Here is an 8,575-nt window from a genome sequence, read left to right as displayed (position 1 = left end):
TAGTAAAGGGTTGGGTTCCCTTGCCATGCTCGAGAGACAATGCTTCAGACACCACTTTTAGGACATATCATCTAAGCTATCCCTCCTGGATTCCTTAGTAAGACCCATAGTGCTTTATGGTTCGGTGGTTTTGGGTCCTTCCTTTTTAGACTCTGATTGGGCCATGATCGAGTGCACTCAAACTTTGCTCCTCCATCGGATTATCAGATGTCATAGATCTACCCCCCATAGTGTTATTTTGGCTAAGTTTGGAGTTCACCCATTCAGGATTGCAACCATTTTTGACCTGATCTGGTTTCTCCACTGTCTTCATGGCTTTACAGAATTGGCTAAAGGCCAACAAAGATACCCTTACTTAGCCTACTACTCCTCAGTTGTTATTGTAGACTCTGATCCAACCACTAGAGCTCGCTGTTGGTATGCTCAGGCTACTATCCTACTGGGTTCAATTAGGATCGATATTGACCATCCCCCTCCCTACTAGTTCTCATTGGACACTCCTGCTCATCTACTCCCCTCTCGACAGGAGTTGAATGGGCATGTCAGACTTGACATCTATAGGCAGTATATTATATGGACCTAGGCTGATCCTCCGGGGGGACTACATTTGAGGATGGATTTCAATGCTGAGCACTTCTTAGATATTTTGGATCGGATTATTTTACACCTTGAGTACTTACATAGATATTGGACACACACCCTGCATATCTCCCTTGGCTCCTTTAGGGTGGGCTTACACAGACTCCAGATCCAGGTCGATCACCATATTGCTAGAGAGGATCAGCTGTGTAGACTTTGTACCTTAGCAGAGGCAGAATCTAAGATCCATTTCCTTTTCAGATGCTCCATATACTACAAGATTAGAGGGAGATTTTATTATTTGTTTAGAGATTGTAGATCCCTCTTTGATTTTTTTAGGTACACATATCAACGTTGCATTGCACTCTATCTTTGTGAGTTCTTATAGCTTCACAACCATACTTTCAACTATTATTTCCCAGGAGTTAGATCCAGGAACAACTTATTACAACCTTCTTCTCTGTAATGGACACCCAGGAATGCCCAAAAGCTAAACCAAGGCTAAAATTATATTAATGCTGAAAATATTGCAATCAATTACAAAGAGATGTATTTCAAAGGCCAAACTCTAAGGGAATGACGTCTATAATGTTACAACAGAGAATGAATGTCCTCTATTGCCAAAAAAGGGAGTGTGATTCACACATCTAAGATCTTATCAAATGCAAGTCATAATCCTCCGATACAATAATCCCCTGCTCAACAATGAGACTTACAACCCTATTTATCCTTTTCTTCATCCTTCTGGAAGGAACTAAAACATTAATTAATTGCAAGAGCTAGAAGCTTCTTCCTTCCAATAATTAATGCATACCCTAGAAATTCCTCCCTGACAATAAATAATTAAATCACGAGAGGCTTCCGTCCTTCCAATAATTAATACATACCCTAGAAGCTTTTAATACAAAGTCACCTTTTAATTTTTAATTGAATGACTTTAATTTTTCTTATCCTCCACTTAGATTTTGGAGAACGTGAAGGCTAAAAGATGGGATTATTACAAATCCGCCCTCCTTGAAATTGCTTGTCCTCAAGAAATTAACTAACATAATAGACTCCAACCTCCACCTGGATCCCAATATGTGATATCCATATGGAAAAACCAATTGCAAACCAGCATCATCAAGACCAACCCCTGTAGCCTAACATTCAAAACTTGTGCTGATGAAGTCAGAATGTCACCATAAGGCAACTCCATAAAAGATTTATGAAATGTCTTCTTCCCTATATCCATCCACATAATATATATTGGACTCGAATGCATATTATCACCATCATGCATTGAAAAAGATGTAGCTATAGGTGAACCATATGTACTCATGCTAACTGTATCAACAATAGGTGTTGCCGCATCAAATATATGGACATAGGAATAACATTAACCGGTGCAACAGAAAATTGAACTGAATTTGTAGTTGATGAAAACTCATAATCATCAACATGTGTGGCTTCATTAGAAAATACATCAACCACTGCATTTATACCATTAAACTCCTCATTGGATGGTTCAACTAACACAAAAGTGGCTGCTGATATGACAGTATCCTCATGTTTTCCTAATCCCACTATTACTTCAGCACCATCTCCCGACAAAGCTTCATATGTGGTCTCCTGACTTTGCACACATGTTTCTACTGATTCCGCTGAAACACCCATATCACCAACATCATAGATGGGTGGCTCTATACGTGTCTCGATCCCACCTAAGGAAGCAACTACCTCCTGCACTGGAGCAACATACAAATCTTCAATATTGATGCCCATATGTCTAGCCATAAGTTGCAACATCATATCCATTCGTCTATTATGCTCCTGTTGCATCCGTTGCCCCTCCTCTAATGAACTAAGTAACCTAAGCATTGCATTTTCTTGATCTGAATTGGTATACATTTTGTCAAACTCTTTTCCCTTTATCTCGCTGTTCCAAAGTCCCTATAAGAACTCCATAGGATGGCAGGACTAATAGCTCTGATACCACTGTAATGGACACCCAGGAATGCCCAAAAGCTAAACCAAGGCTGAAATTATATTAATGCTGAAAATGTTGCAATCAATTACAAAGAGATGTATTCCAAAGGCCAAACTCTAAGGGAATGACGTCTAGAATGTTACAACAGAGAATGAACGTCCTCTATTGCCAAAAAAGGGAGTGTGATTCACACATCCAAGCTCTTATCAAATGCAATTCATAATCCTTTGATACAATAATCCCCTGCTCAACAATGAGACTTACAGCCCTATTTATCCTTTTCTTCATCCTTCTGGAAGGAACTAAAACATTAATTAATTGCAAGAGCTAGAAGCTTCTTCCTTCCAATAATTAATGCATACCCTAGAAATTCCTCCCTGACAATAATTAATTAAATCACGAGAGGCTTCCGTCCTTCCAATAATTAATACATACCCTAGAAGCTTTTAATACAAAGTCACCTTTTAATTTTTAATTGAATGACTTTAATTTTTCTTATCCTCCACTTAGATTTTGGAGAACGTGAAGGCTTAGATTTTTCTTATCCTCCACTTAGATTTTAAAAAACATGAAGGATAAATGGTCAAAGCTTAAATTAATTATTTGTCTAAATTTTTAAACATGTTTAATTTTTAGTTCTATAAATAAATTTACAAATAAATTTTTTATGTGGAGAATTTTTAGATGATTATCTTATTCATATATGATAAGTTAAATAAAATAAAAATAAAAATATTTTATTAGTCTATTTAAAATATTTTCTACTTTGGTGTTATATTTCTATATAATTGGACAAAGTGACATCTAAACCTTTAATAGATAAAAGTGGTTATATTTTTAATGTCACCATTTTTAATTTTTAATTTTTTGGTTTTGCTTCTTTATAACTTATGATTTAAGGTTGAACAACATTTTGAGGTCTTTCCCAACTCCTAATCATCTCTTATTGTTAAATAGAAGCTTGAAATTGAGAGTTAGACACAAATTTCCACTCAGAAAACTCTTTCATTGTATGTATCATTTTAAATAAAGTTAGATACAAACATACTTTGATATTGTTCCTATCTACTACCTATGAACCTCCTCTATTTTTTTGAGATGCCTACTACTTTTGGTTCAAAATGATACAAAATCCTAGCAAGTTCTATTTTTTTAAAATGTTCATTTAAAACATGTTTTGAAAATTTGTAGACACAATTATTTATTTCATTCCAAAATAACATGTAATTTATGTTATCACATATATATGTCCTTTGAAAGTGTCCACTTACTCTAATCGCTACTTCTAGATGACAATTACCTCTATATGACAATTTTTGAAACCATTTTATAAGACACTTGGGATTTATTAAGCTTAAGACCAAATCATCAAGATGGAGTAGAATATTAAAAGCATAGTTAATCTCTCCAAAGATTCAATCTTGTAAATGAAGATCAATTGAAAAAGGTCAATTGATAGAGCATGATAAGGACACATTATGCAATAATAAGATAAACAACTTAAATAACTGCGAAATCCCCACAATTAAAAATGTTGAATGGTGATAGAAGATTGCTTGGTAGTATGTTGTTTATAAAAATTCTCCTATAATGCTATGTCTTTGGTAATGTAGACTCTTATGATGAATGCTCTCCTACCTTCTTATTTTATTGTTTGAGTACCAATTTGGGGAAAAGGTCATAGATCTAAAATTTCATTACTGAAATAAAGACAATTATAGAATGTACTAGACCCATTATAACAAAATACTTTTTCAACCCATCATCAGACTTACATGTAATTGTGGAAAGTTTAAAAATAATCAACATTTCTCTTTTCTTCAATTTCATTCTTGAAAGTATTCTGTGCAATTAGTGAAGCTGGTGAGAGAGATCCAGTCTAGGATTTAAGCAAATATGTTTCTGAGATAGAATCTTGAATCTACTCATCATTTTCCTATTACAGGATAGTATGTTTATCAAATAAGATTTATTTCAGTAAGATTTTAGATCTTAAGTTTTACATTTATTCTGGAAGTGAGCATATATCTGAGCTTCTCCACTTGTGATATCTATATTGTTTTTTAACATGAAATCTCTTGGAACAATCCTGTTTATCTTTAAATTGGAAATGCAGATTTACTATTCTCTAATGTACTCCAAGTCTGTCTTTATTTATCTGCATGTGGAGAGCTGTTTGAATGCAGAAGACCATGAGCTTCCCAAATATAAAATCGGATGAATATGTAACCTGTGATCAGAATTTCCAAACTATTTAGATTGCGGAGGTCGTCCGGTAGAGGAGAATATGTTGATCTTCAATTCTGGTAAGTAGAGCTTCCTCCAGAATAGCAATGTGGCAAAATCTTAATTTTAAATTTCATGCTACATTTAAAACAAATAACTGAAAAAAAATCTATAAAGGAAAATAAAGTTAGTTATATCATCCGAATCAAAATAAGGATTGGTTTGATTTAATTCGTTAGTGATTATCCTAATCAAATAACCTCTTTTCTCTTACTTGCTACCAAGATTTTACATTACTAATTAATAAATTTGATTTAGAATCCATATTTCTAAAGTAGATATTATATAGGCAAGATTGTTATTGTTATACATATACATAAAATGTTGTTGCAAACAATATAAAATATTGAATATGTACATAGCCAAAGTAAAGACCTATGCAGGCAGATCCGAATAATGGATACCTACAATTGCACGACCCCCTCAAAAAGCTCACAATAAACCAAAATCTCATAGCTCTGTTGAGCCTTCCTTAAGATTATTATTCCTTCCTTACTCTACAAAATGTCCCCCCTTCCTTAGTCTACAAAATGTCCCCCTCTGATTCACTTTCATTTGTTTCTTCAAACTTCTTATTCCCTAACTCAACTATTTTCTCTTTACATTAGAGGCCCTCCAAGTTCTCAATGCCAAAATCATTGGCTAATAACACTTGCTCTCAAATTTGCATTCATTTTCGTTTCTTCGACATGCTACTCCTTGATGAAGGGTGCTCCCCTTAATTCCATAACCATAACATAAATAAAGAAACAACATCAAATATGAGAATAAAATATAGACTTCGTATTTGCACTACAAATGTGAAATTACAAAATTAACAAATACAATATACTAACCCACATGAGTGCCTTCATTACAGTAATTTTCAAGACAAGTTGTGAACTATCACCTAGAGCTATTCTAGATAATGTTCAGGCATTTCTTAAATGAGCAATTTTATACTGCTCGAAAAGATTCTAGACAATGAAACTCAATACTTAGGGCCAAAAAATCCTAACAATACATATAAAGTCGGCCAAATACATCTTTGACAACTATTTTATATATTTCGGGTAGCCCAACTTTAGAAGGCCATAACTCTCAAACCGTTGCTTTGATTGGCTATTATACCACTTTTCATAAATTCCAACTCCTGATCTATAGGCTTAGGACTACACAAGAACTCTTCCATCGAGTTTTCAGACCTCATCTAGGCACTCTAAGGCCTCTAACGGTGAGCTTGCAAATTTTTCTACAATTTTTTTCACTGAAAATCTGCAACAAATTCTCCAATACTTAAGCTAGAACAATGAGATTTTTATGGTAGCCTTATAACTCTAAAATAAACCTTTCTATAAAAAATGAGAACATTCTAAGCTTGTATGAAAAACTTACTAAAAATAGCAAGTTCCCATAAATAGTAACCACCCTATCTACTAGTCCTTATTAAAATAAAAAAGACTAAAAATAAAATATTTTTTGGGTGATGCAAGATTGCTCTTACACCCAGGATGCTTTTGCATCACCCCTGGATTAGAGCCTGCTATAGATTGTTTCTTGAACTTTGTCAATTGTTGTAGTCTTGGTGAATCTGCTATGGCTTGTGAAATAACATTGTTTTTTCTTTCCGTTTGGTGAAGGTGGAAGGTTTGATTGTAGATCTTTGATGTGCTAGCATAATGTCCATTGTATTAAGGGAAAATGGAAGTTCTATGTTGAATCCTAACACAATATCGTTTAGCTTTTAGTCATTTATTTTTTACAATAATGATGTTTGAATTATTTTTAGGGATGACAAGGAATCTCCATAGTTATCCAAGTACTTATGAGACTGTAATGACCGTGTCCAAAAATTTACCATGGTTTTTTGATTAAATTTTAAAATGATTTTAAGAAAAAAGAACCTAAACATTTTGAAAAATTTGGGCTTGTTTACACTAGAATTTGAAGGAAACAATGATAATTTTTATACGAAGAAAATCCACCATACACATATATAGTGAGTAGCAGAGCGGTTAATTTTTTTTGGGTACATGTTTGGCTATAAATTTATGGGTACATGACTTAAGTTTTATACAAATGTTTAATGAGTACATGCCTAAAGTTCTATACAGAAGTTCAATGTTTTAGGATTGGTGTAGTATGAGTAATAAAGGCTTAAAAAGTTTTAGAAACTTTTTAAGGTTTATGTTTTATATAGATTATGGAATTAGATAGAGATATTCGTTCTTCCAAGTGGAGAAGCTTACTTTGAAGAAGCAGGTGGGACAAAGAGCCAAATGAATGTCTTATCCAATTTCATTCATGCATGTTAGACATCTATATTTCCCCTAACTCTTCCCATTTATACTTACGGTTTGTGCTAACAATTTCTTTAACCTCTAAAATAAATATTACATTTCTCATATTACAATTCATTGTATTGTGCAAGCCTGAGTGATCTATTGGGAGCTAGCATAAATAATCACAATATTGGCAACTAGTCATGTTTGGTAAGGCTTTTTGAAAAAAAACTAATTCATTTGTTTATTGGCCCTTATTTTACAAATTGTCTTTCTAATTTTTTAGACAACTTTATGATTTGAATGACTCCTTTAAAGAATTTTAGAAATTTATATGCTCTATTTGAACTTCACTAAATTGTGGGATGGATTAAAAGTCATGGATACATTTATAAATTTGTAAGATCATGCAAATACTAAGATATCTATTCTTTTAGTTTGCAACTTTTGAAATTTTGCCTTCTCTTATCATTACAAGATTTAATGACTAAAAGATATATTTTATGTCTATAAGTTAGGTAAACCTAAAAGGTATCTGCGAAGATGTAGGCAGTGTAGGTCATTTATGTAACTATAATTTTTTTTTATATGGATAAAATAACCATACATTTCTTTACATTGCTTCGTTACATGCTCCTATATGGAGTTAAGAAAAAAATGTGGGAGTTCATTTGGGCAAAAATAACTTTCATAAAGTGTAACTCCCATTACCATTGACATTGGCAATAAACACCCTCAATAAATGATGTGTCAAACAAGAAACAACGAGGGATAAAAAACTAGGTTAAAATGACACAGATGTGTGTTCTCTACTACACTTACACAATGGTGTATGTGAAAGAGGTGATAAAATCTTTTGGTTTCTACTCCAAATCCTTTAGCCTCACTATTCATTACATTTTCTGCTCATTTCATGTTATCTATTCCCTGTCAAAATGTATTTGACATCTATTTATCATTTTCATTTATGTTTCAAAGAATAATAGTGGTTGAAAACTTTGTAATAGGTGAGGTGATCTTAAAAGTGGAAGCACTACAATTGCATTTACACCCATTGAGCAACATGGGATGCAGATAACAAAGAAGGGTGAAGAGTATGATAAGTTGTATGATTTTCAAAGAAACAAACTAGAACTTTGCTTTACCTATCATGTCCTTATTTATGCTTTCAAGGTAATCAAAGTTTTAAAAGTTATTTTTTTATTGGGTTTTATATTTTTGTTGGGTAAGGAAGAGTGTAATAAATTGAGGATTTTGAAAATGGGCGCAAATTGTAGTGGAGAAAGGTGTTGTAATGGTGGTAGAATATGGATTATGTTCATGAAATTGATGTGCATACATTGTAGGCTTGGGAAGTATGGTTATTGAAGCCAAACATTGATATACATCACTTTCACTTTTTACAGTGGATCTTTGGGTTATTCATGTCATGTAGATCTCCATGAATCAACTTATAATACACTAAATATTTATAACTTGT

Source organism: Cupressus sempervirens, chromosome 7 (assembly GCF_028749045.1).
Source record: "Cupressus sempervirens isolate cs-2001-9-10 chromosome 7, ASM2874904v1, whole genome shotgun sequence".
Lineage (NCBI taxonomy): Eukaryota > Viridiplantae > Streptophyta > Pinopsida > Cupressales > Cupressaceae > Cupressus > Cupressus sempervirens.
Note: the sequence above shows the minus strand (reverse complement) of the source record.